Below are 27,888 nucleotides of genomic sequence, written 5' to 3' on the forward strand. Positions count from 1 at the left end.
AATTGTATTTATTCTGGCTCATAGACTTTTGCAGCATAACTACAGCGATGGCTGGTTAGCTGCAGAGCTGTCGAATAAATTTGTTTAGTGAAATCTCTGTACGTGACACGCGCACACCAGACATACAGTATGTATAGATAATAAAAAAAGAGAAAACAGTGCTGGAGTTAAAATTGGGCGTGTGTAATTCGAAACATATGATAGTTATATTCTCATAAATTTTCTAGTCGTGCTTTTGTAACTGTATCCGAGTGCGTATTTTTTTTTTTGCTTCTCCGGCTCCAAAAAACACTACACTCTTGTATAAAATAATTACGTTCTTTCGCTACGTACAAGTTCAGAAAATATGGAAGAGATGTGATGAGTGAACGCTATGTTATATTTAGCAATGTTTTGCATATGCACCAAAATTATCGAAATTTGGAACGTAAGTAAATGTTTCAGCGATTAGTAATTTCAAACATTAATCAAACCAGCTGCTCAATTTAGGAGGCCGCTTGTCCCTTTCGGAGCAATGTCTCAAGAAAATTACATATCTGCCTTCATAAAATCCAGTTGAAGTAATCGCAAAAAGATACAAACGGCAGTCGAAACAGCAAACGAATATTATAGCCTACCTCATCTTCTACAGTCGGCGTTAGTTTGGAACGAATGTCACGAAAGGTGTACGTGTCTAAGATGGTCGAAGCACCGTTTTAGCAAATGGCTTGGATTGCAGAGTGCGCCGCTACGTGCGCCTCCTCTTGTGCTTCGAGCAAGACTGCGCATGGTCTGGCTGGCGCGTCGTCCACGTAATACGTGGTCACGTGACAGGTCCCTGGGCAGTGACGTGCACGAGCTCTCCTCAGACACCCGATACCACTCCTTCTTTGTGGTTCGCAGGGCATCCACAGGCATCCATCTTAGCATGCAAAACTGGGGTCGTCGGAATAGTCGCAGAAAGCAGCCAAGATCTGACGAGCTAGCTAGCTTGAAAGGAAGCGTGGGTAAAGGAAATATTTAGCCGTAAGGTAGAGACGGCGCGGCGAAGTCTGATGATTTCTTTTCACAACAAACTTCATCGCCTGATGAGTGCAAAGTATGTGTGGAAGTACCCAAAAGTAAGTCGAAAACACCCAGCATAGTTGCCAAATTAAAATGAAAGTTGAACTGTCAAAAAGCCGCGACTTACTACACGAGCTAAAACCTGCCAGCATGAAGTTTTTTTTTTGTTTTTGAATAATTTGTTTGTTCTTCACTACCGGAAACCGGATGGCTATACGAAGTCGTGATACACCTCCGTTCGTCCATTCTGAGACTCTGAAATAGCCGAGCGGGATAGTTTGCATACCTCTCGGAGCCAATTCGTGCGGCCATCTGGCAAGCAGGCTAAATGAAGACAGAGAGGCGGTCGTGACCAGAGGCGACTCGAGGCTTCTAATTGAAACAAAGTGGGAGCTGGGCTAATGCAGACGGGAACCGAGACGAAACGATACCGCCTTTATTAACGAGTCTGAAACAAGGCAGGAGTTTAGACTTTCGCAACAGCCACACTGAAGGTCCCATTTCTTCTGTTCGATTTTTCTGTTGTTCGATTTTGTTCTTTAGAGTTTAATACATCTCATACTTGCTTTTATTAGTTGCATATTTTTCTTTGTTTTATTTTGTTCTTTGCAGCCTAAACGTTATTTTGCTTGCTGTTTTCATCTACTCTTGTAGTTGTAAATGTTTGCCTCTCCTATCTGAAATGTATTTGTGTATATAATATGAGGGCAGAACAAGTAAAAAAAAAAATAGAGAAGCTTAGATAGTGCAAAACTGGTGCGAACGCAAGGACGGCAAGCTTCTGGCTCGGAAGATGTTTTTGTTTTTGCAGCTGCAGCTATTGGACTCTCTCATAGAGCTAAGGTGATTACTGCTCTAACTTAAAAGGAACCAACAAACATCTTATATTATTCAGCTTCATATATACCATCTCAGTCGTACCAGTTGCGTAGTGAGTGGTACACTTAGCGAAGCGTTCTCGCTCGCTCATCCTTTACTGTGATGGCCTCCGAGAGTGGGTTTGTAAGCTAGTGAGTCGTTCGTTCAGTGTTAATCCTTTTTATTACTAGGTTCAGAAAACGTCAGCTTGTTTGGTTGGCAATGTTACTTCTGTTGCACAAGTGCTCTTACATAGTTTGTTTTCCACTGCGCCGCATGCGTGAGGTAAATGAGGATGGGATCGTGGACTAACTAACACGTACTACGAGAGAGCGATAAATGAACTAGCACCGCTAACCTATCGGTTACCTCCCAAGAATGCCACAAACTAAAAAAAAAAATATAATAAGAGGACACTCAAATTTAGCCTGCAGAGCAGACGTGATAGCGCCTTTAACACCGCCTCGTCCATTCCGCGAAGTTCCTTTCTAACGAAGCAGCTCTTCATTAGCATACAGTCTTACGGCAACGCATAAATTAGGCGCTCCTGCTAACCGGCTTGCTCCCCATCTGTGGGCGTCGCATGCTGGCGCTGTTTTTTGCGTTACAACTTCGGAGAGTAACAACTGCGCCAACAAGAGCTTTACTGCTACACGTACGGGGTCCTTACGCTACCGCACGATAGGGCAGTTAAGCATAATGTTACTGCTGAGATATCCGGCATGTATGTCGTTGACCGGACACAGAAAGCCGAATGGGTTGCCTTTAAATTGACATCTCACTAAGATATGATATCATCGTTTCATTCAGCGTTTTTTGCATCACGAGGCTTCAGCTTCGCAAGTGCAAATTTCTTGGCCTCTACTATCTCATTTCCCCACCGACAGCTCGCAGGTCGGGATCCTTTCGCAGTCGATACTTTAACAATCAGACAACTCTCGATCGCGATACAATCATGTGCTCGCATTCGCTGTGGCGCTCAAGAAGTTATTACCTGTGTGTCGACTGCCGTTTACTTCTTCAGCGAGACCTGTGAAAATTACTTCCGTGCTTATTTTTTCGAACGGTACCTGATTCTATGAGGCATCAACCAGAGTGCGAGTCATTTTTCAAATCGTCAAGAAAACGGTTAACAATATTGGCTCTATAGGAAGTATTCAAGTAACGTCACAGGCACCATTTTGTGGTGTGGAGTGCACCTTCATCAGTGCAAGCCGCAGCAGGCTGCGATAATGTAACCAAATGTACATGAAGCCTTTTATCGTCCTAAATGCAATACAAAATGGCCGCCACTGTGACGTGGGTGCATACTCCCTTATAGCTGAGCGCGAACGGTGGTTCCTTTTGGTGACTTCCTTTTAGCGGCTGCCTGATGGGTCGCTATCTGACTGAAAAGCTCTATAAAGCAATAAATACAAAGTACCACACTAAAAAAAAAAGAATATTTGAGAAATATAATTCAGCTTTCCGAAGAGATCTTCAGTACATCTTGGTTTTGAGTCAAGTATGTTGAGTTAAATGTATAAGCTTAGTAGGACTGCCAAAGGACACGCACTGTCTTTTATTTATTCAATGGTGCCGAGCGGTTCAGCTTCTCTATTGATACCACGAACACAAAAAATATTTGTTTCTTTAGAGGCAAAGTTTTTCGACTTTGCGAAGTTGAGCTTACTCTTATCTAAGTATCGTGTGCTTCTGAGCGCAGAATTCCCATGAAGTATTCAGTTGTACAAGAAGCGCTCAGTGAAAACAGAAGTTTTCTTCTTGTTTAATGTACATCTGAGAGAGCCTAAAGCACCCTCAGAGTTCAAAATCATTAACGGAAGTGGCTTTCGTATTGCTTCTCTTTTATCGGCGAAGCTTGCTTTTATTCCAGTCGATTCCTGACCGAATAGTCAGTGCTTACCATGATTAAATAAAAACAAGAAAAATGGTCACAACAGCAACAAAATTTAAAACAAAGGCGGAGTTTTTGGGTTTTTATCTCTCAAAATACAAAGAAAGAAGGCAACTCTTCAAGAGGGAATATCGCATTACGCTGGCTTTATTTCTGCCTTGTTTCTTCTCTTCAAGGAAGGCAATTCAATGACGGCGGTGCCGCTGCGTTGCACTACACCCGTTTGTTTAAGGACAATAGCGGAATTGCTTAGTTTCAACTTACGACCCCTGGCTTTTCGCGCACTTTCTGGTTCCGGATTTTCCCGAGGCCCCTCTCTTTCAGGAAGATCGCTTCTTCTAAATAGTGATGGTGTCTCTCCTTACGGTTGCAAGTGCCTTCGGCCGCCTGTACGCGTTGGCTGATAAAAATGTTTAGCGCGATTAGTGCGTGATGTATGAGCTATGTGCCATAACTCGCAGATATTTTTATTCATGTGCAGTGGACAGAAGGGACGTGAATCATGGTTAAATGGGTGAGTGTTTGCAGCTGGTTTGTGTAGTCTGGAGAGCAAATTGACAGGGACATTAAAAGCTGTAATGCTACTCCGTGTATTATATTGATGAGTGGGAGTGGTGTAGTTTACACGCATAAAAGGTAGCAACAAAAGAAGCAAGGATGAACAGCACTATCCCAGCAATACCAGCGCTGCACTAATAAGATGATCTACTGCTTATGCAGTGAAACGCAGTAGTAGTAAAATAGCCATATATCCTTCGCCCTGCGCAACGGTGCATTGGCAACTACAAGAAGCATTCGGCTAACAGAAGGTCTTTTACGACTGCATAGAAGTTGTGCGCGTTACATAGCCTCAAGTCTGTGTGACTAACTCGTGCTACTAGCTTCCAGGAAGTATTACCTAACACCCGTGATCGCATCCCAGCAATGCCCTGTATGCACAAGCATGTGCGGAATAAGTCGCGAATAAATTAGCTAATACAGGGCTTCTCGGTTTTAGGCGATACAGGTTTACGACACAAAGGTAGGACACCTGAATGTTGTCACGTGTTTCTGTAAAATATCAATGCTTCAATATCTGGTTCATTGTTTTTCCTTTGCGAGATCGCTGTAAATCGCAGGCTAAGTAGCAGTAATTATACTCATTTATTTTCCCACAGTGATTGTGGCACCATTTTCCTTGTAGGCAGTCATGGGGTGCTTGGTAGTGAGTGACTAGGTAACATAAGTATAGATGCAGGGTCTATTTGTCTCACATTAGCACTTCAATGTTTGCCACGAAGCCGTACCAACGGCTGTACTCTTTCGCCACTGGAGCCTTAGCATGAGTTAGGTGAAAGAAGCTGATTCGCTTTGTTTTGGCTTACCTCTTCCTATTGAACTCATCAATCTTTTCTAAGAGGAAAGAAGACTTTACGCGCAAGCATCCCGCGTCTTAAAAAAGGAGCTCAAAATGCGCAGTCCTGTTAGCCTCGTTGTCAGCCGCCTTTCTCTTCAATCACATGAAAAGGTACTACATCCTTACTGGCGCTAACGTTCAATGCAGAAATGTCAGATGCACCTGCTAAACATGCAAATATTTCCCTCTCTATATAATTCCTTTCTCCTATAAGGAAAAGTGGTGCAAAGAGGAACGCAGATATCAACGAACCCTTATAGTGTGCATCTTCGGAACACTTTGTTAAAAGACGCACTTAATGAATTTTTTTTAAAATTAGACTGAAACTTGTTTCCTCTTCAACTTATGCAGCCATAAAAGTTTCCAGAAAAAAACGTTTATTTCCTTGGAAATGCTATAAGCTTTTCTGGAACTTAAGGTGCAAAATTTTTAATGTGAAAAACCTGTGACATAAAAACGTCCTTGTGCTATATTTGCAACAAAAGCTTCCTGTGGCCAGATTGGCCATACAGAAACATTCTTCAGTAAACAAAAACTTGGCGTATTTGGTACTGGTCGCACACGCTCTGGGCTAAATTGGCAAAAACCATGGGAAGACAGACATCAAAAGTGAACTACCGACAAAGAGAAGCTTCCCTTAAGGAATGAACTGATTTATCCCGAATATAAAATAATTGAAACATATCCACGCGCAGGTGGAGCACTGAAAGGAAAGGCCAGAGGCAGGCAAATATTGCTCCAGAGTGAGAATTCAAAGATACCTCTTCAGTGGCTTGCAAAGAGAGCGAAGGTTTAGCCACATATGTTTTCTTCCTCAGGGCACGCTTGATCATGTTGCCTAAAAAATAGAACATTTGTTGCTAACACAAGCATCGGCGAACAGTCTATTCAAGTTAATCAGTGTGACGCTAGACTAGAAGATTGTGTGTCTTTTATACCTGAAAATGCTCTTTGAGGTAAGTGGTGTCGAAGCATTCTGTCTGCAAAGTAGAGCTTGCTACATGATGCGATATTTCGAGACGACTGCCACCTCGCAAATCTACTTCTGGACTTCACGCGATAGAATCTCTCACTGTACCATCCTTCTTTGTCCATCTTATTCCACACGGTATAGTATACCTTTCCGATTATGTTTTAGTAATGAACACGGCTGAAACAGCAAACATAAAATCCATTTTTGTTTTGCAATTTAGGTATTTATAATATGTATATGGGTTCATGGCCACAAGTGTGTGCAGTTGATCTCGAATTCCCTTTGGCAGCTCTCGTAACCAAATAGATTCTGAGCACAAGCCTTTCTGAACGCCTGACATTTCTCGCGTTAGGAAAGTACGGGTTAACCTTGTCCCAAGACAGCCGTTTGGAGGCAATGTATAGATATATCTTGAACTTTGAAAACGCTATGCGCAAGCAGATCATTGAGACTGCGTTTTTTTCAGTGATGAGTGGCTGAATTGTGAGCTGTGAAGCTGCTTTATCACCTATCGTACGTTAGGGATGATGAAAAGGAGAAAGTATAATAAATGCACAGAGTTGCCTCTTTGGTATTCTCGCCTTCTACGAGAAGCTCTAGCCCATTTCTCTGAACTTTTTAAGACTGTCTATTCCTACTCTCTTGCCGCTAGATTCGCTCATGAATACCAAGCAGTAGTTTATGTGCATATATGTCGCGAACAGTCTTGCCTTCACGTCTGACTAAGTCGTGCCGTTCCTTTACCCGCGTTTTATATCGCATAGCAGAGGTAAAATTCCGAATTCAGTGCTCCCACAAGGCTACAGTGCTTCCCTGTTGTGTCGTAACGCGTGAAAGTCTGCGAAATTTCAAAAATAGATAAATTCATAAAGCTTTACAAAGAAATACCACAGTCGTTCCTGAGCTGGAAGAAAACTATGTAACACGTTGGTTAAAATAAGACAGGTCTCTAAGTCTGAGGTGCGAGTGGCGTTCATGACTTAAAGCAAGGTTAGCAAAATATGCGCTTTCGTAAGGAATGAGCTGGAAAAGAAAGGACGGCAACGACAGAAGGTTTCGTAATACTTCCTGCGAGGTCTACAGCGAGCGTTGGGAGAAAATGAGCATTCGTGATTTGCTGCTGTAATTTTTCGAGAACTGCTACGCCTGAAAAGAAAGCTTTCTCAACACGCGCCTGAGAACACTTCCGATCATTAAAGAATAGGGAATATTGTAACTTAGCGCTGTAATGTACGAATGGCAGAGAATAATTTCTGGTGATTTCTTGAGCATCCGTAGTTTTTATGCAATCTGACCAAGAGTGTCATGAGCTAGTAGAGGCTCTCCTGATCACAAAAGCTAAAAAAATATCTGTTCCGGGACCCTCGTTTTCTTTAGAAGAGAGTGAAAGGGCATTTTCGAAAGAGCATTTGGACACTTTGACATGTTTCTCGGTATGCGTCGGCAATGAATGCCTGTGCGATTTGTTTTAGTTTTAATTATTTCCCGTGCCTTATTCTTTGTTCCAGAAAAATTCCGTAAGAACTGTGAAATCTACACTGCAGAAATGCGAGAGCCAGAGTGTTGCTGGGGTACACAATGCATCACGTTTACTCTCATTATCATTATTTACTAAATGCACCGTAATTATCGTTGCTAACACCATTATTGCCATTATCACTGATCGCAGCATCACTGTCATCGCTACTATCATCCTCTGCTCTGAGAAACACCACCGAGAGCGCAGTAAAATTTGTAACTGAAAATTTAATGACAAACAATTTCGCAAAAGTAGCATCGTAACATGATGTTCTCGATCAGCGCAAGACTTCTTGGACCCGTTGCTCGCGAGATGTTCCAATAAGTACTGTGCTCGCAGTGTCCCGACTTGAACTAACGTCGACATGATATGCCCACATGAATAATTGAACGCTGCGAACACCACAGATGACCCTCGTTGATTTCAAACTCATATGGCTTGACACCCCATCACGTTACTGTTTCTTAAACTCATGTAGTTAAAAATAACAGCACGCGGCTCAACAAACAGATCGACGTCCTATACCACCGCTGAGAGAGAGGTGTATGAAGGAGGACAACTATATTTTATTGCACAGTGAAACGTATGCACACATCGCAGAGGTGTTTGAAGCATGATCGCCGCAAACAGGAAGCAAACCGTGCCTGAAAAAAAATGCTGTCTGAGCGGGCTCTTAAATAATTCGCCTGGGAGTTTTTCCTTTATATTTGCTTCGTAACCACTCTTGCCTTAATGCTCCTTCGCCATCGTCTTTACCGCGTGGGCGTCGGGTTCGCATCGTAGCGTGACTAGTGAGGAGGGAAGCATTCACTTCATGCTCTTTTTTGCGTCCTTTTTTCTCTATCTGCCTTCGACTTTCTCTTCCCTTTCCTTTCCCTTTCCCTATCGCTACCACCTCCCCCCCCCCCCCCCCCCCCCTCCCGCTGTGGGAGTTTCAGTAGTTGCAACCCGCTTTATGCGAGGGCGCGCCAATTCCAGCAGAGTCCCATGCCTGCCGGCAGGGTGCGCTGCAGTGGCCTCGATATAGGGTGCACGCGCGCATCGTGGCACCCTACCCTGATACGGAGCAGCGGCGGTGTGTGCGACATGTGGCCGACCCGGGTTTCAGGCCCAAACAGAACGTATATACGACCCGGGTCATTGCACCATGCTGTACATTTTTATATTGCTTTTGTGCATTATTTCATTCCTCTACTGATAGGACTTGCTGCTCTTTCTCGCAATTTTTCTCATCCGTGGCTTTCTATACGCTTCGCGCTAAGGGAGAAGAGCTATGACAGGTGTGGGACGCGGAGGATGCGGCCTGTCAAGTGTTTTCCTTTGCTGTGTTTGCTCTGGCGCTGTCTTTGGGCCCGAGGCGGAAAATAACAAGCAGGCTGCGCGAACGAGTTTATTTGGTCGGTATTTGCTGAGTGCTCCTGCCTTTCTGATTAGCACTATAGTGAGCAGCAGCGACTATGCAGAAACGTTTAGTTTGCGTGTTATTTTTGTGTGGATACGAGTTGGATCACATCAATAATGGAGAATGCAGATTTCATGCTTAGAAAAAAGAGTGCAAGTGTCGAACAGCTGTGGTTTCCGTACCAGTTGCTCTGTTTTCATAAAAAAGAAAACTCGGAATAATAGGTTTCGATTACCCTCAGTGTAAGCATACCAAAGAAGTCTCTTCGACAAGAAAACTATGGCGTGAATTTTATATAATACTCCACCCGTTCCTTAGTAAAAAAAAAAGGAGTTGTAGCGATTTCAAAAAGGTGACTACTGTCGGCACTCAAAATTGAGGAATTTTGTTAGTCTGGTTCCATACGATGAACGCTTTTGAAACGTCCGCGCGCAAAGAGGTACTCCTCTTTAGCGGACGTCACACCACGGCGTAAGTACCACGTCTCTTTCGCTGTCTCGCCCAAGCTACGATGCTTATCCCTGCTCACTCCCCGAGCCAAGACTGCAAAGAGAAACTTATATGTCACATGCGTCAAAACGTAACAGACCTAAGAGGCGTCGCTTTGAGCGTAGGCTTCGCGCGTCTTTCGACGCAGAAGGGCCAAACATTTTTAGAACCACAACGTCGGGAGCAATTGAGTGCCTGAAATGTTAATAAAAAGAACGTTGTATGTTTACCGCAGACTGGCTGCAAACCTCGAATAGTAATCAGGTGCCAAATTGTAACGGTTATTAAACTAATTATCAGAAGTTAACTATTCATCTTACTTCTCAGCTTTATGAACTTTTATCCTAATGTACGTCATTGCTAATATTCCTAGGCTAAAAAAAGTTGGGCGGATACCTCAACTAGTTGATTTTAAGCTATCAGTAGAGTTGTATTGCACATCTGGGAAGATTGAGGGCAAATTCTTTGCTGGTCTCAGATCATGCATTCGATAGGGCGTGCTTATGTAATATTCAATAGAACAAAAAGGTGTCGATGTCTCAGCGATTCACTTGCACTGCGCCAAACAAAATGGCGACCGCTGCCTGTTATTTGAAAGCAAACCCCGCATTTAGCAATTTTTTTTGCAAGTTAAATAAATATGATAATAAAAAGCATGACCTTACTCTAGAATTATTCTTATAGGTTATAGTGAATGCTCAGTGTATCTGATCCAGGGTTTTGAAGATAATTAAGTTCAATGAAGTCGAAATGTATAAACTCAATATAACCTGCCATTTTCCGCCGAAAATGCAAAACGTAGATGAAAACAAAACATTTAACGCCTTAATGTCCGAGCTCCTATTTGTAATAGCTGCTAAGATGCGCGTGCTATTCGTCGCATGAATATTTGATTTGATTTGTGGGGTTTAACTGCCCAGCGCAACTCAGGCTATGAGAGACTCCGTAGAGGAGATCTCGGGGTTGCGCTGTGGTTACGGCGCTCGACTACTGTTCCCAAGGACGCGAGATCGAATCCCGGCATCGGCGTCCGCTTTTCGATGGAGGCGAAAAACAAGGCGCCCGTGTGCTGTGCGATATCAGTGCACGTTAAAGAACCGCCTTGGTCGCATGAATATATTTACTGGAGACAAAAAAAAAAATGCGTTTTGCGCAAGGTTGTGTTTCTTTTCATGGGATTGTGTTTGTTGCGCCACACTTCTAGGCACTATGCAGCACCAAATTATCCCTCAAGCTGTTATTTTCCACAAAATAATTGTGTTTCCTCGTCGCTTAAGGAATCTTTTTAAAACTGCTTGCTCCTATAAAGCAAACTGATTGCCACTTTGTCCCTTCTTTTGTGTAGGCCCAAGAAAAGGGCTCGCGAAGACACATAGCTAGAGCAACAGATCTGCGGAGGAAATTGAAATACAGACAGCAAAATTTTGAAGAAAAAAAGTTAGAGCACTAAACGGATTCAGGGCGCATGTTTTACTGTAGCTTCTCATTGGATACATCTCACGACGGTATTAGTGCGAACTTCTGGCTGCATTGTTGTTACGCCGATTAGTTTTCACTCTGTAATAACGGCGAACAAAAATTCACAGGGCAAATCAATTTATTAGAGATTTGTATCAGTGTTTTGCAGCTAGCTTTGCGGTGTGACAGAAAATGTCATTCAGAGGACCATTCAGTCGAAAGACGCTAAACCATTTCCTTTCCTCCAAGAAATCAAGCTTTTCCTTTTTCTTGCGTCAGTATGTTCGCACGGGGGAGATAAAAACGCAGAGATGTAATAAGAGATAACAGAAAGCGAGAGTCGAGATGCGGCCTCTTCAAAACATATCATCAAGCAATTGGGTCAGCCCCATATCATACATGGGAGGCCCTTTCTTTGCCCTGACAAATTCGGTTTGTGATTTGAAAGTGCTCGGCGAATCTCAGAAAACCAACAAGGCTGCACACTATAGCGCCGCCGGCTGAACAAAGGACTTATGTGATCGTGAGGCCGGCGCCCGATGTCCGCAGACAAAATAAAATTCCGGCAGGAAGATCGTGTTAGAAGATGCATGGCGGCAATAACAAAAAGCAATATGAAAAAGCTACCCGGCTTTTCTGGATTTTGTCTGATAAATTTTGATAAACGTTAGCCATGAGGGTAGAGGCGGCTGTACTCCATCCGGTATATTCCATCCGTTCGCACGGAAAGCACGATAACATCTCCAAGTAGGCTGTTAGGGACGATAAAGCAGACGTGAGGCGCACAATGCTTTCATTTTTCTCAGATCCTATTTTCTGGATTTAGGCTACGTGCAGCTACACTTACAAAAGCGTATGCAATGCTTCAAATGCTCGAAAGCATTGAATGCGTTGTAAGGGGCATAAGAGTATTGAACAAATTATACTGCTCTTTTTTATGTGTGCTCTAGGTAAGGCGGAAGTAAATAAAATAGCAGTCTTTCAGTAGAGCTGGAAAATATTTGTATCGCTAATGTATTACACAAACACCACAATTTTCTCATTCCTTAGAGCACACCTGCGCTGTGGTTTGTCAGTGCACTTTAAAGAACCAGGGGTGGACGAAATTTCCGCAGCCTTTCACAGCAGCATCTTTCATAGCCTGAGTCGCTTTGGGACGTGAATTTCCCAAAACTAAACCGAGCCGTCCTTTTCTTTAAAACATATTGGGGAGATGGCTTGCTCAAGAAGTAAGCTAGCATTGCCTAGTGTGATGCGTTCTACTTCGGATTTACCGCGAAGGGACGAGGTTATGACGTCTTCCGTTGGTGAACAACGCAAAATGCATTAGTTCGCCACGATGCTGTAAACACATCCATTACATGATGATAACAAATTAGTTGGCTAGGAAGTGCAATGACAACGCATAAAGGCACTCTGATTTTAATCGTTCATTAAACGGACCAGAACTAAACATGATAGCCATAATTACTGCTACGTGTATTGATGTAGTCCTACACAAATCGCCTATTTAGTGGCCAATTTCCACTGCGATTTGATCTTTTCGTGTGCTTTTCGTAACCCGGCCTCCAAAAGATGTGGCTGCACTGTAGTAGCTCACATTGTTACCTATAATATTGCAGCGAAATGGGCTTGTACGAGTTGGCATACAACAAAAATTGAATAAAGTATGGCGGTCAGTATTTTCACATTTCTCAGATGGCTACAATTACCGCTCAGCATGACATATTTCTGCGAGATGTATTAATGAGGAAAAAGTGACATGAATGCTGTGACTTTAAAATGGCGGCCGCTGGAATATTTTTCAATCTGTTAGCCATTGTAGCCGGTACAAGGGTTGTAATGATCTGAAGAGAAACATAATAGATATGGGATGCTGTAGTAAAGCAATCTGGACAAATTTAATGTTCCCCAGTGTTCTTTAAAAGGCAACTGAGGTAACATTACTTTGGCCTAGAATACCTCCCCCGCATCTATCTGTCCGTCCTTCTTTCTGTACTCTTCGGTGATTCAATCTGCATTTTAATCGCAACAAGCCACATTTCTAACAGTACCGTAAACAAGGAAGTCCTGTCTTATGACTGGTATAAAATTATAAAGCCCTACGAGAAAGGCTCACTATCGCCCTAAGACCTCGCCTGTGCACATAAAGACCTTTGCATTGACAACACAGTGATAATAAAAGAGAAGGGAAGCGGTTGAGAACGCATAAAGTTAAGAATAACAAAATGCCAGTGACACACACACACACACACACACACACACACACACACACACACACACACACACACACACACACACACACACACACACACACACACACACACACACACACACACACACACACACACACACACACACACACACACACACACACACACACACACACACACACACACACACACACACACACACACACACACACACACACACACACACACACACACACACACACACACACACACACACACACACACACACACACACACACACACACACACACACACACACACACACACACACACACACACACACACACACACACACACACACACACACACACACACACACACACACACACACACACACACACACACACACACACACACACACACACACACACACACACACACACACACACACACACACACACACACACACACACACACACAACTACCAGCCTGTTTGCGCACTAAACAAATTTTTGTTTTGCAATTACTTAATTGGCTAATTATATTAATTTTTCTAATTTAATAAATGTTCACCTTAGACCAAAAATGTGAATTGGAAAGTTGCAGAGCACCTTCAAAAATTCCCATTCCAATTATTGCGATAAAAAAGTCTCACGTGTATCCTTTTTTCCGGGCTCAAAAGAAAGCCCGCGAAATACAAATAATACCACGTGACTAGCGCATTTGAGCGCCGCGATTACGGTGCTCTCAGTCGTGGTTTGAGCGAACGAAATCAGCTGCGGCCGTGACCCGATGGTCCCGTTGCAGCGCCAGGTCTGCGCACCGCATCAGCCTACATAAAAACAGGCGGATGACGATAAAGAACCGGTAAATGAAGGTACAGCGCTAATTTTAGTCGAGTCACATGATGTCATCTCGCCCCTTTACCCAAGCCTGTATGCGCAGATTCAGTGGCTGATACCTTATCGCCCATCCGTTTGTCGTGACGTCCGCTGATGGGAAAGAAGGAGGCCTTGTTAGAATGTCGGTGGTGTCGGCTCGCCGCTCTCGCTGCTACTTGCACCGTCACGTAGCCGGCTGTCTGACGCGTTCGAAGAAGCCATCGCAGGCATATCGGCCTGCCGCTTTAACGGGGCCAAGGAGACACGGCCGCAGATAATTTCGTTCGCTCAAACCACGACTGAGAGCACCACAATCGTGACGCTCAAATGCTCTAGTCACGTGGTATTATTTGATTTCGCGGGCTTTCTTTTGAGCGCGGAAAAAAAGATACACGTGAGACTTTCTTTATCGCAATTAATGGAATGGGGGTTTCTGAAGGTGCTCTACAACTTTCCAATTCTCATTTTCGGTCTAAAGTCGATATTTAATAAATTAGAAAAATTAACATAATTAGCTAATTAAGTATTTGCAAATCACAAATTTGCCTGTTGTGCGCAAGGAGACTAGCAGTTGTATGCAATTGGTTTCACTGACCTACCTCAAATATATTATTTTTTACCCCTTGGTTCAAGTTAGCTGGGACACCCGGTATATATATCATTAGCATTTTGTTATTCTTAACGTTATGCGTTCTCAACGCTTCCCGTCTCTGGCCATAGCCGTCACCATAAAAACACAAGACCACCAAAAGAAGTCATCACACGTAGTGACGGACTCCCAACCAGCCTGCAGGGACTACCTGGCCGGAAAACCTCACAAAGAGCGTGTGAAATATTACGTATCGCACACAATTACATGGACGCCTGGACACGAAGGCCTAGAAGGAAATGAGGTAGCGAATGATCTAGCCCGAGCTCTCACCAACCGGGCGGATCCCCATCCCTACCCCACCCCTCTCCTAGGACCCTACGGCGACAGGCTGGAACACCTACGGTTAGAAAAAAGAATTTTCTCACCACCACACAAACAACTTCCTTCCTCGGACGCTATAGACTGGAGAAAAATACAAACAAACACATTCCCTAATCTTCACATTTTAAATAAGATAAGCCCAACAAAATACACGAGTTACTGTCCTTGGTGCGGTGCAAGCCCCACACTCTATCACATCTCTTGGGAATGTTAGGACTAACCTGACCCAACGTTACTAGTGTCATGCCCGACACACGAGCAGTGGGAGGCGGCCCTGACCAGCGACAACCTGGACCAGCAAGCCTGGATTATCCAGCTAGTCCGCAAGTCAGCTGCTGCCAGCGGAGCCCTGGACTAGGGGCACCGACCACCCAGCTCCTGTGAATTCTTACTGATTATTATGCTCATTAAAAGTTTTCTCTCTCTCTCTCTTCCCGTCTCTTCTTCGTCTCTCCGCCTCTGTTAGCGCTGTTGTTAGCATCGGATCTTACACAGCTTGTAAAATTGGCTGTATATATATAACTAATTTTGCAGGCTGTGTAAGATCCGAGGCTAAAAACAGCGCTAACAGAGACGAAGAAGAGACGAAGAAAAGGGGTGTAAATGAAGCTGTGTAGGTTTTTTACCTAGCAAGGTAATGCGTGTCTATTTTAGACAAATTGCAGATTACATGATGGTTTCTTCATCTTTATTACCCTACGAATGCATTTAAATACTGTCGCGCCTTTACAATATTGTAACGTCATATTTTTGTTCTCTGAAATCTTTTTAAAACAAAGCCGTTTCGACATGATCGTTGATCTGCACAGTTGTGTTGACTACTAAATACATTGCTCCACAACGCCAAACAAAACACTTTAGGACAATAGAGCCCTGTGTTTCTCGGCCGTACGAGGAAGGCTGTCTTGTAGCTGTAACGCGAAAATCTTCGTTATGCTTTAAATGGTGTGGCTGGATCCCAGGCAGGCTGCCATGTTCTCACCAGAAATCCCATCGAAGTACTGCGTCGCAGCAAACCGCACTGTGACAACGACACGACAGGGAGCCATTAACGGGACGGAGGAGCCATTAGCGTGGTGCTTTCAGCGGTGCAGCGCAATGCGAAGCCGCTTTTAATTGGGGTTTCCCATGCAGGCACACGAGACTTTTCTCAGCCAGCTCTCGAGATGTCTCCCGTTTGTCGTTAGGTTTGGCTCTGCCGCATAGTTAGACTTACAAAGGCAGAGCACGCTTCTCAGGGACGATTAAAATAAAGGAGCCTGAGAAACCTGCTGGATGTGAATACCTTCGAGCAGGACGGTATTTGAATATCTAATGAAACCATGAACAGTATTTCGTGCGAGTAACTGCCGACTTCATTTCTTGAGTAAATTATTTCAATTTTCGTAAGACAGTAATTGATTGAGCATTGCAATGGGTTGTAGTGGCCTACTTCTCAGAGTGCAGTAGTGACCACTGCACCACGGGGCGGTTATTATCAAGATGCCTGCTGCATTAGAAGTAATTTATGGAGTAGGCGCTACCATTGCCTCGCATGTTTGTTTTTTTATTTTCTGCAGACAACACCTGCCTGGGTTTCTTAAAGCCGGTGATAAAATTGGAGGTCTCTTTCTAGTATCGATGAACTGCAGCCATTTTGGGAGATGGCACTCGCTTGACCTACAGCCTAGCATCCGAACTCTAGTGCAAGTGAACTCTAGTGCAAGGAAAACTTGAGGTGGTGTTTACGAAGAGCTAAGGAGTTTGTCGGTTACGTTGTACATTTTTATGCCTACGACAACATCGTCAAGCATGGTTCACCTTCCTTTGAGCACGTTTCCGTAGTTTTGCCTGTCTGGTATATACAACTCTGCGAAAAATTTGAATTTTTATCTCACTAAAACAAACCAGCATCACCACTACGAAAAATTATAAACCTGAACAGAAAAAACAAGCCGGGGGATTTTTTGTCTGGCGTGAAATTATCTGTCCCAGCTTCTGGTCGACATGAAAAGAAATGTTCTTCCCTACTGTAACAAATTGTAATAAGAATTGCCTAAATCACAACCATGCACGCAAAAAAGGTATTTTAGTTTCGAGACATGTTAAGACAAATAGACACAATAAGAAATGGGACTACTGTTATAGTATAAGAGGCAGTAGTGGCAGGTGAAGGAGCACACGTGGTAACCTTGATGTTGGTGGAAATACTTCTGTTTAGACCGGTTGTGCAATTGCTGCCGGGTATTACATTCTTTCAGTCTGTAATGCTACAAAATTATTAACTGTTATTGTAATTAACGCTCAAGTATTACAAGAGAAGGCATCTTAGGCTTGTTTTAAGGCCATAACCTATCCACCTGAACTAAGTAAGCGAGCGATCGCGTAGGTTTTTAAGGAAATTTAGAGCGTTTATACAGTTGTGTATTTGTTTACAAAACATCTTTTTCCGCTTTATAAAAATGGGATTGGAGATAAAGACGAGGGTACGAATGAATATGCATTTATTTTTCAAGTTTTTGGTAATTTTGAACAGATATATTTTAGTCAAATTTAACACCACTATTATGAAAATCAATTTAGCCGTGGTCAATAAATCGAACAGCCTTTCGCTAATGATACTGTTGTGTTGATATTGTAAGAGAAGGTTTAGTCTACACGTTGAGGACAGCGTCGAGGTCGGCGAGGAAGCGCACGATGATCAAACCAGCACGATGATCTGCGCGATCAAAATTTCACAGACTGCTTCCTCTTCGTCAGCGTCTAGCAAAAAGGGCTCATCTTCTTCTTCACAATGCCCCCCTGAGAAAAAGGAGCCATCCTGGCGACTTAAGCTGACGAAGATACAATAGGATCATAGGACGGCTTAAGGCACTGCACTTGTACAGTCTCGTGGCTACGGCGTCGCAAATTGGATGATGGCGTAAGCGGCTCAACAATATAGTTCGCTGGTGAAGTGCGCTCGGAGACCCATGATACTTGGAGATCAGTTTTGTTGAGAGGCCGGGTCTGCCGGATGGAACCCATAGCCACACGAGTGAGCCGGGCTCGAAGTGTGGTGCATTCTTCTGATTGGTGTCGTGGCGATATTTTTGGTGCCACTGAGAGTCGGTCGTGAACGTGCGGGCAATCTGGCGGCATTCTTCGGCATACTGTGCAACATCGGTCACTGTAGTACATTCTGATGCGTCAGGTTTGTAGGGGAGGAAAGTATCAAGGGGAGCAGATGGATGCCGACCGTAAAGCAAAAAGAATGGAGAGAAACCCGTGCTAGATTGCATAGCAGTGATGTACGCTTAGTTGATATAAGGAAGGCATTGTCCCAGTTCGTATGGTTGGATACGACGTACTTCGCGAGCATGTCACCGAGGGTGCGATTAAATCGTTCAGTAAAGCCGTTTGTTTGCGGATGGTAGGCGTGCAAGTCCGGTGAATGATTTTGCACTGAGCGAGAAGGGCTTGAACGACATCAAATAAGAAAGCACGACCTCTGTCGCTGAGCAGTTCACGAGGAGCACCTTGGCGGAGAATGAAGTTCTTCAATAAGAAAACGGCCACATTTCGGGCTGTTGCAGCTGGGATTGCGGCGGTTTCGGCATATCGGGTCAGGTGATTGACGGCGACAATGACCCAGCGATTTTCATCAGGTGTGTACGGAAGAGGGCCATAGAGGTCAATTCCAATGCGGCCGAAGGGCCTAAGCGGGCGAAGGGTCTAAAGGCTGTAACTCGCCAGCCGAAGGTGGGAGGCAGGTTTGCGGCGTTCGCAAGTCAGGCACGATCGAACGTACCTGAGAACCGAGTTGTACATACCGCGCCAATAGTAGCGAAGACGGATTCGAGTGTACGTCTTGAAAACTCCGGCGTGACCGCACTGCGGATCGGCGTGAAAAGCTGTGCATGTTTGAGTTCGTAAATGGCGCGGAATCACGAGGAGCCATTTCCGTCCACTTGAGCTGTAGTTGCGCCGGTAGAGGAGGTTATCCCGAATATCATAGTGGGAAGCTTGACGAAGGCGCGTGAAGGGGTAAGCGCTGATTGGTTGCGAAGATAGTCAATAAGAGATGCGATCCATGGATCCTTCCATTGTTCGGCAGGCATGTCACTTACGTCGATCGAAGATGCCTAGGAGTTTAAGGCGGAGAGGCTGGCAAGGTCGGCTGAAAGCGGCGAGCGAGACAAAGCGTCGGCCTCTTTATGTTTGCGACCAGATCGGTAAACAACATGGATATCGTATTCTTGCAGATGAAGAGCCCACCGTGGCAAGCGGCTGGATCGGTCTTTGAGCGATGAAAGCCAGCATAGGGCATGATGGTCCGTGACTACATCAAAAGAACGGCTGTAAAGGTAAGGGCGAAACTTTGTGAGTGCCCGGACAATGGCCAAGCACTCCTTTTCCGTTACAGAGTAGTTGGCTTAGGATTTCGTGAGAGTACGGCCGGCGTAAGCGGCCACGTATTCACCGAAGCCAGAGAGGCGCTGACCAAGCACAGCTCCGAGTCCGACACCACTCGCGTCTGCGTGCACTTGGGTTGGCGCCTGAGGGCCAAAATGGCGCAGGATGGGCGGAGCTGTGAGGAAGTGGCGCAAGTTTTTGTAGGCTTAGTCGCATGCTGGTGACCACAGCAAAATGTCTGAGTTATTGCCTAGGAGCTCAGTTAGCAGGGCGACAATGGATGCGAAGTTCCGTATAAAACGTCGAAAGTGTGGGCACAGGCCCAAAAAACAGAGTAACCTGGCATCGGATAGGGGTGAGGGAGGAAAACACCCTCCGCCTAGCTCAATTGCTAGTCACAAGCAGGTTTAACTACCAACTCCCTTATCAAGTGAATAAAATTGCTGATATTAGTGTCATTGACAACACATATTGGCAGTCTGACGATACTTTTTTGTTAAGCTGCCAGTGTAATTATTTAGATTGAAAACTAGGCGCACTGCAGTAATGGAGGGTCTGGTTGGCAAAGATTAGAACATCTAGCAAGAGATATGCAGGAACTAACAAAACATACAAGCATAAAAACAATATTGTCGTTTTACACTAGCAGTGCCACACTCTGGTATAGGTTCGCGAAAGCGCAAAATAATTTTCCTGTGTGTAGTGCTACCTTTCTTGGGGGATGCCTAACCGCTACAATATTTCTTTTTTTTTTTTTTAGCATAAGTGCGCAGGCGGCACAAAAAAAGATGCTGCGGTGAGCTTGTACGTCGATAAAGTGGTGAAACTTTCTTTTTGTGGTGGCCGTGGAGGCGCCGTGTTCCTTACTTCATTACAATGTATGGCAACTCATGATGCAAGGCACTCCAAAACAAGGCGTAGAAAACAATCATTCCCAGACCAGCAGCAAAATCTCTGTGAAACGAACAAACAAAAACAACGGCATAGAAATACAGCAACCATGGTGCACATTACCTCCGCTATGACGTTGGAGGCCCGGCAGTTCGACTTGACTTCCGCACTCAACCGAGGCACCGGCGTAAAAGCAATTGCGCCTGTCACACAGATCCAATACCTTTTTTCCCTATATAGCTGTCTTCTTCCATAATTCGTCCTTATTCAACCTCGAGATACTGTGCTATACGCCCACCGTTACATTTTGTAGGTCGCACGAGGATTTGTTTTCGCTTTACTGATCATCCGTTCCTCTAATTTGTATAGTTATCGCACGCGACATGATGTTTACTGCGCCGTTTGCCTTTTGCTGTCGCCGGTGTGTGCAACGAGGGTCTAGGTCAAACGCGAACTCAACCGTGTTTTATCATTCCGGCCCTGTGAGCCGTACAGCGGTAAGAGTAAGCGGGCATGCCCTCGGAATGTTTCTTGTTTATCATTTATGAATGGGGGTGAGTATAGTCGTGACCAGCCATTCTAAGTTTGATTGGCTGTGTCCGAGTATAGAAGTCTTTGGACCGTAAGAAAACACTTCTTCAAGCAAAACAGACGCACTAATGCAGCGATTTTTCTACCCATATAAACATCAGTCTATATTTGGCTGACCGTGCCTCATCATGCTTAATGATATCATAATAGTTTTTCTACTCTGTTGATGCTGCTGTGTTTTCCTTTTTTTTTTTTGCAGGGGGAGAGGAAGCAGGCGTTGAAAAACTGAGCAACAACTTAAGGTACGTACATCTTTAGAGGTCAATTTCCCAGGCATTGTTTTGCTCTAAAGCGCTAAGAGAGCAGTCTGGGCTTTCATTGTAATGTCTACAAGCGACTGCCATCACAAAAAAAAAAAAAAAAAACAACAACAACAATCCGCGAGCCCTACAGAATCTGCAGTGGAAAAAATTGAAAGCCTGAGCGTTGCTGCTGAACACGGTACATCGCGCGCCCATTGCCGAACATTACCAGTGTTCTATTGAACGATCAAAGCTCAGCGGCATTCTAGAATTGATTTTCTGATTTTCGGGAAAGGAAAGGCTCGGTATTAATCACTCACGGAATCTCGCTGATGCATCTTACGGGCAAATTTCACCGACGTAAGATTTTCACCGTGATTCTTGAAAGGATTTAGCCGTAATAATTAAAATATATCGGTCACTAGGACGTTTACTTTTTCTTTCTTTCCGAACGCTGTCCATATTGTGCCTAAAAAAGCGCCAGAATACGAACTTAGTGTACGCATGCAATGATTCTAAACACGACATTTTGTCTAAAGAGGACGTAATCTCTCATCTTTTCTTCAGCGAAGCAACCCATTTTCCCCAGTATTTTTGAACCCGAAAGCCTTTAACAGTTCATGAGTGGAGGCCACAGAAAGTGTGCGCAGAAACTGTGCTAAAGATCTGTGCGCGAGATGTGTCCGCGAGATTCCGCGAGATATCGGTGGCGTTCTAGCATATAGTGATCGACAGTTAGAATTAGTGATATATAAATATAGTCAGTGATGCGAAAGAAAACGTCTCTGCTATCTTCACCTCTCCCTCGCTCCCCTCCTCGTTTCCTTTCCTTTCCTTCCTCCCCCTTCCTCTGTCTCTCTTTCCAGACAGAGAGAGAAAGAGAGTCTCTCTGCATTTCGCTATCTCTCGTGAATGAGACTCTATTCTCTCTCTTTCTCTCTCGAGAAATCAGGTGCGTTCGAAAGGTTACAGCAGGGCGGCCAAGATGCTTTTGCCTTACTGCGCATTGAGGTGACAAGTGCTCCCTGAAACGTTTTAATGGAGTCATCGCTTTCTTTATTATTTCGACTAAAGCATCAGCAACATGTGTATCGAGCTAACCACTCAGACTTTGCCGAGGCACTAAATGTTGTGCGAGGTGAAAACCCTGCCAAGGAGAAAGACCTCTGGCTGCCCTTGTCCTGGCAGATCATAAATCGCCCCTATGATATTGCCCAACATAAACTGCTCGGCGGTTCTCTACACTCGGGAGTAATAATTTCCCCTGCCATGTCATCTTCCTTGCGCTGTGTGGGCACGCTACGCAGGTTTGCCCCGACCATCTGTTTCAAAGAGCGAGAATAACACACTCCTTACATAGCCTGCTCAAGCTGTAGCCCAATTTTTCAGCACGTTTCAGCACGTAAGTGCTGGCTTAGTGTCCCCTTTATAATTCTAGAGTGGTGCCATAAACCTGCACTGTTGCGTTTTGTGGAAACAGCTGCTTCTAAGCTGCTAGAACTTACAAGGTAGCAGCGCGCAGAGCCGTGCTCTTTTCTTTTCGGGTCTAAAGTTCTTGCACATGCTCAATTTACCGACCACAGAACACTCATTATCGCAATCTGAGCACGATTTTTCCGCAGCTATATAAGACAGTAACAAACAGTGGTAAATCCGAGCCACTTGAGTAAGCGTAGACTAAGTACTAGCCCTTACGTTATTACGTTTGCGGCTCCCAAATAATTATGCTGAAATTATTTTATTAAGCTTGGAAATACTCTGCTTTCGACTTGGTAATTGAAGGTGTTTCTCACGTTTATGTATCAACCACGCAAGCAGCATGCCAAATAAATAATTAAAAAATAAAATCCTTTACATTTTTAAGGTACGGTTAACACACGGCTCTCCGACTCCTCCTTTCTTTGTTAGCAGGATAATGCCGACATGATGTAGTCCAAGCCGGACACGCCAAAGCCTATAAGGAAATGAGGACATCATGGAATTTTAACAGGTTGCGAAGAGTAAGAATACGAAACTGTAGATTGAACATAGCAGCACAGCCATGAGAGATGAATGCAATACTGATAATGTTGACAGCGGCACTTTCAACACTTTCGCTTCGCACCTGACCAGGTGATGTGTTTATATGTATCGTAGACAAACTTTGACTAATGGGCCAGGGAAATTCAAAAAGTATGTCGCACGACTTTCCCGATTATCTTAGGACAGTGGACCGTCCTTCTTGGTGGTAAAATTGAGAATGCGTTTCGCCCATTTGGGCCACTGTTAAGAGAGGGAGAGAAGAAATTCTCGCTCTTTCTCTTTGAAAGTACACACATCACTGAATAGATAGAAAGGGCGAAAAGCAAGACAGCTTAGGGCTAAAAATGCAATGAAAAAAAAAGCAAAAGAAAAAGGAAGAAAGTGTGGAGCCGGCGAATGTTTGCACTATTTGAGCCCTATCACAGTCGACGACCGCGTCGTGGTGGAGCGATAGCAAGTCCCAGCCCGAGATGATCGCATCTGAGCATGAGTGCAAAATAAAGAACTAGATTGTATAAAAAATGTCTTGAAAAAGTACTTGAAAAGTGCACACTTCTGACGGCTGAATTGAGGCGCGAGCTTGCAATTAGTAACCACAGGTCAGAACGGGGTTTTCATTTTCCTCAAAGAACAACAAAGAGCTGCATCTATCACAGAGACCGCAGCACCGGTGTCGACAAGTGCTATCGCAGAAACGCGCTCAACAAAAACATCAATTAAATTAGCTGCAGATAAACGAGGCCTCTAAAAATTTTCACGACAGTGCAGTTCTGACCTCTGGAACTGGGGGACCTAATACTCCTCTTGAGTTGTCGAGAGACAACGTCGCATTAAAAAATCGAATGCAGACACGGAGAATGTGAACGGCGAGCAGAGGCGATGTGCTCTCAGGATGCAGAGGATGGCTTTAGGATGGCTCAGCAAGAGGGCAGTATGGGCGCATGTTCCAGTACCAGCATTGGTCTATATCTGTTTAGTCTGTGAACTTTTTTACGCTTTTTCCTTTCGATCTAGCCTTGCTCGGTATTTCCAATTACAAGAAAGCATGGTTCTACGCATTCTGCCATATAGCTTCCAACTAGAATTCGTGCATTAATTAATAAAAAGCCTTGCCCGATGCGTATGTTTTTTGTTCGAGAATTAGGCTTGTCGTTCTGTGTTCGATGTCATAACGCATTGTTGTGAAAGAACGTCTGCGTGGGCGCCAGAATTTCCGATGAGAGAGCCTATTATTCGCCCTTCAACTACATGTGCGAGTGTCGGAAGTAAATGCACATTCAATAACCACAAACTGTAAGTTTCAAACCCTGAGCACAGTATAAGATTAGCATTGTGGGGCAGAGAATTTTAATTTATGGTTGAACAGTCTGAAGGAAAGTATAGTTGTTGATTATGAATGGTACGTACCACAGAGCGTTTATCAATTAATGGTGAAGATTATTGAGCACGAAACAATTGGGCTTCTAAACATGGGCTAGCACAATGTGAGAGAGCCCATTGGGAATTTAGCATGCATATTGGGCACAAGCGTCAACCTTTTCTTATTTTGTTAGAGCAGTCGAAAGGAAACGAATATCGTCGAAAAAAATATGGCATCATCAAACCTCACCACAACGGCGTCCCTCTTGGCGCATGACGCTGTTGTGGTTCGTAATAGATTGCTTATATGACTTTCTTAGTATAACACGCACAAATACAGGACGCGAAATATAGCTTGGGAATATTTATTACCTAAAAATAACGATATTTCTTTCATTTTTCTCACTACGCGCTTGCGGCCCAGGCAACATATATCGACTCCACTTCCCGGCTCTTCGCGCTGAGGTCACTGACAAGAAGTTTCACAAGCAAAAGAAAAATCGAACAAAAAAAAAAAAAAATCAGTGCGAATTGCGTCTATGGCCGTCAATGAAAAATAACAAAGACGCCGACTTCAATTCTTGAGATGTTGGGCGGGAACATATGTTGCGTAATTAGCCAAGGTGAGCAGCGACACTAAGTCTTGGAATTTCCGAATCGTTTTCAAAGCACGCAGCAAATATGAATTGTCAAAAGCGTTTCAAAACCACATCACATTTTCTGAGAGCTTTGAATTTACTAGACCTAAAATATTATACAATCAATACGGATGGGTGTCTTTTTCACAGTCAAAGTACGACTAACCTTAACTGCTAGGCTTCTTGCATTTGGGAGACAGGGCTTATGAAGTGTTGGTGCAATCTTAGGGATTGTTTAACAAGGGGTAATAGCTTTCCATGTACCTGATAATAATGCTTTTAGTACTTTATTACATTTTGGAGTCTTTTTAATTTATTGTACGAGCACCAGACAATACCTTCCGTGGTAATCGGCCCACAACGCCCATATACATATATACTTCCTACATAATGAATATACCGGGTGTCCCAGCTAAATTGAACCAAGGGATACAAAATAATATATTTGAGGTAGGTCAGTGAAACCGATTGCATACAACTGCCAGCCGCCTTGCGCACTATAGGCAATTTTTTGTTTTGCAACTAATTAGCTAATTATGTTAATTTTTCTAATTTAATAAATATCGACTTTAGACGAAAAATGTGAATTGGAAAGTTGTAGAACACCTTCATAAACACCCATTCCATTAATTGCGATAAAGAAAGTCTCACGTGTACCTTTTTTTCCGGGCTCGAAAGAAAGGCCGCGAAATACAAATATTACCACGTGACTAGTGCATTTGTGCGCCGCGATTGTGGTGCTCTCAGTCGTGGTTAGAGCGAACGAAATTAGCTGCGGCCGTGTCTCCTTGGCCCCGTTAAAGCGGCAGGCCGATATGCCTGCGATGGCTTCTTCGCCCGCATCAGACAGCCGGCCCACGTGACAGTGCAAGTAGCGGCGAGAGCGGCGAGCCAACACCTCCGAGATTCTAACAAGCCTCCTTCTCTCTCATCAGCGAACGTCACAACAAACGGATGAGCGATAAGGTATCAGCCACTGAATCTGCGCATGCAGGCTTGGGTAAAGGGGCGAGATGACATCTGACTCGACTAAAATTAGCGCTGCGCCGTCATTTGTCGGTTCTTTATCGTCATCCGCCTGTCGTGATGTAGGCTGCTGCGGTGCGCAGGCCTGGCCAAAATCGCTGTGCTCGCTCGAACCATCGCCAACATTTCTGCCTTGCCGCTGCAACGGGGCCATCGGGTCCCGGCCGCAGCTGATTTCGTCCGCTCAAACCGCGACTGAGAGCACCACAATCGCGGCGCTCAAATGCGCTAGTCACGTGGTATTATTTGTAGTTCGCGGGCTTTCTTTTGTGCCGAGAAAAAAGATACAAGTGAGACTTTTTTTTTTATCGCAATTAATGGAATGGGGGTTTCTGAAGGTGCTTTACAACTTTCCAATCCACATTTTTGGTCTAAGGTGATATTTATTAAATCAGAAAAATTAACATAATTAGCCAATTAAGTAATTGCAAAACAAAAGACTGCCTGTAGTGCGCAAAGAGGCTGGTAGTTGTATGCAACTGGTTTCACTGACCTACCTCAAATACATTATTTTGTAACCCTTGGTTCAAGTTAGCTGGGACACGTAGGTATATATGGCTTTCACATGGCCTTCAAGACAGAGGAAAGGTACTAGTTAAGTAAAAATCAAACTCCATCTGGAATCAGCAAAGGAGATTCATAAAACGTTTCAGCTTTCTCTAAGGGTCACAATGCTAATCAAACGCACAAAAGGACATGATGCGTTAAATGCTTTAGGTTGAATTTCTAGCCGTTGTCCACAAAGATTATTTTGTCTGCGCTTTAGCACTGTAGAAAGTGCGCTTAATTGTTGAGCTTTTATTAACAGTGCGGCATACCTAAGTGGCAGGCACATAAAAATTGGTAGCCGAATAACTTTCCGGTCAGTGCTTTAATTCGTTTAGTTTTCCAGCGTAGACAACATGAAAATGCTCGTACATCCCCACCAGCAATAGCAGGACCTTTACATTGGCTATAGTACCTTTCATCTTTGCAATCGCATAACTTGAGGAAATATTCAAGAAAAACACTCGTAGTATGCTCTCAAGCCGACACGTTCCACCTCCTAGCTGAGCAACCTCCTCTCCCCCTCCCCTCCCCCCCTTCCCCACCGCCTAGAGCAATAGCAGGACCTTTACATTGGCTATAGTACCTTTCATCTTTGCAATCGCTTAACTTGAGGAAATATTCAAGAAAAACACTCGTAGTATGCTCTCAAGCCGACACGTTCCACCTCCTAGCTGAGCAACCTCATCTCCCCCTCCCCTCCCCCCTTCCCCACCGCCTAGAGCAATAGCAGGACCTTTACATTGGCTATAGTATCTTTCATCTTTGCAATCGCTTAACTTGAGGAAATATTCAAGAAAAACACTCGTAGTATGCTCTCAAGCCGACACGTTCCACCTCCTAGCTGAGCAACCTCCTCTCCCCCTCCCCTCCCCCCTTCCCCACCGCCTAGAGCAATAGCAGGACCTTTACATTGGCTATAGTACCTTTCATCTTTGCAATCGCTTAACTTGAGGAAATATTCAAGAAAAACACTCGTAGTATGCTCTCAAGCCGACACGTTCCACCTCCTAGCTGAGCAACCTCCACTTCCCCTCCCCTCCCCCTTCCCCACCGCCTAGAGCAATAGCAGGACCTTTACATTGGCTATAGTACCTTTCATCTTTGCAATCGCTTA

General features: G+C 44.3%; 1 long non-coding RNA gene across 1 annotated transcript in view; it reads left to right on the forward strand.

Annotated features, from left to right (window-relative positions):
• LOC146208331 (uncharacterized) overlaps positions 1 to 27,888 on the forward strand; it is a 131,817-nt gene that overhangs the window by 20,306 nt on the left and 83,623 nt on the right. Inside the window, exon 2 of the long non-coding RNA XR_014703372.1 lies at positions 21,138 to 21,180. This is a non-coding gene — a long non-coding RNA (uncharacterized LOC146208331). The remainder of the gene's footprint in view (positions 1 to 21,137; positions 21,181 to 27,888) is intronic.

This window comes from Amblyomma maculatum, chromosome 1 (genome assembly GCF_055883805.1).
Source record: "Amblyomma maculatum isolate TAMU_Amacu chromosome 1, ASM5588380v1, whole genome shotgun sequence".
In the NCBI taxonomy this organism is placed as follows: Eukaryota; Metazoa; Arthropoda; class Arachnida; order Ixodida; family Ixodidae; genus Amblyomma; species Amblyomma maculatum.